The following is a 1,936-nucleotide window of genomic DNA, read 5'->3' as shown; positions in this document are numbered from 1 at the left end:
TGTGATATGATAGGTACTCAATAAAACTTTCAAACATAAATAAATAGAATAGAACTCTTGCAACAAGTCAAATGAAAATATAATTTTGAGGTATACAAATAAAATGTAAAGTTATTCATGCATATATTTAAAATGGATAACTATATCAAATGACTGAGCTATTTACATCCTGTAGAATATATTTAAAAGAGTGTTCTAGAGTATTTTAAAGTGTTAATCCTTATAATATACTGGAAATTACATCCTAGTGATAATGTATGTGAGGAAAATATTTCAGACTTATTATTCTATGATTTAAGTTACTTCTTTCAAAGCTACCTATACTTTGGTCCTTATAGAAAGAATACAACCTAATTAAAATCACCTAAAACACTAATTACAGATAAAATGCAGTACACATTTGCTTTGTAATAGTGTTTTAGCTCAAACATCTGAAATCTTATCACATTTTGGTGTATAGCATTTTGCTGTTTCTGGTATCACATGTGACCAACCCTGTTCCACAGACTACCCTTGTCTGTGAAGAGTCAAGTAACTCTAAGAAAATGTTTCTACCCTAATTCTAATTATTTTAGGTGTGATTTTTTTTTTAGCTTTAAAGTATTACATTTGTTTTAAGTTTTAGTGTGTAAAATAATGGTAGATTATATTTTTTGAGTCAATTAATTTAGAAAGACATCATCAAATTTCATGTGTATCTTATTTCTTCAACTCCTGAGCACTATGGGACTTCTATTGCAGAGGAAAGATGATGAGAGATCACGAAATCAAATGTGTTTTTGAAACATATTTTTAATTTTAACTGTCCTATATGTCCATGCAACATGGAAGAAAGTGATCCAACTGAAACATAATTGGTGGTTCTAAGTCACTTCTCCAGGCCAGGGTTTCATCTATTTATCGGTAGCAATAAGCACTTGTCTTCTAGTCTCTCAAGATGTTTCTACTTCTGTGTATAAAGAGATGTATTTCTTTAATTTTGTGTGGAGCAGTTAATTTTCCCTCTTCTCCTTCATCTATGACCCTGAACGACTAAAAATGTTGCTAGAGTATCTTTAACTTCTCTAAAAAATTACTCTTTTATATATTTGAAATATGGAATAAAGGGCATATAAAAATAACCAATAGATCCTGCACTACATGAACCAAGTCAGCATTCTGCAAATTCTTGTATTCCTCAATGTCAAGGTAGTTGCAAACAATAAAAAAAATCCAGGTTCTCTTTTCCAAATCAGCATCTTCACTCCAAGTGAATACTTGTCTACCAATATGTGAACTATCAGATTATTGATAAAAACTATAAAAAATGATTCATGTAATTGCCCCAGTGTCCATTTTCAGCGTTACAATGAAGACCCATCCCAAAGTTTAAAATTACTGAAAAAACAACTTACAGCTTCTTTTTCAAAAAGTACTTGATGATATATGCAGCTAAACTGCTTAAATATATATATATATATATATATATATATATATATATATATATATATATATATACCTGGAAAATCATTCAGAGACAAGGACAATAAAACACATCAAGGTTTCATCCTTACCACTCTCCCTGGCACCATTTGAGATGAAGATTTTTTTCCCAGAAAACCTAAAGCCATTATGTACATAGAGATAGACACCCCATTTGTCTTAGTCCCTGTTTATTCCTAGAAAAGAAAAACACATTTTCCACTCTGATCATATCTAAACTTTGAAATGGTTGGGAGGCAGGAGAGAACATTGCAGAATGGCTGTACTCTACAGAGAAGAGAAATCTGCTTAGTATGTTAGCTGCTTTCTTTCTATTTTTTTTTAAATAAGATCTCTGTTTGTCAAAACATATTTTCTTGAGTTCTGTAATAAATTATACTATATAATGATTTTGGTCCCAAGTTCAATCTGTAAACAGTGTGCTCACAGCTGGCAAATCTGTTATGTCTTGCTT

The sequence above is a fragment of the Sciurus carolinensis genome, chromosome 15 (assembly GCF_902686445.1).
Source record: "Sciurus carolinensis chromosome 15, mSciCar1.2, whole genome shotgun sequence".
In the NCBI taxonomy this organism is placed as follows: domain Eukaryota; kingdom Metazoa; phylum Chordata; class Mammalia; order Rodentia; family Sciuridae; genus Sciurus; species Sciurus carolinensis.
The sequence above is the reverse complement of the archived record's forward strand: the minus strand, read 5'-3'. Positions refer to the sequence as shown.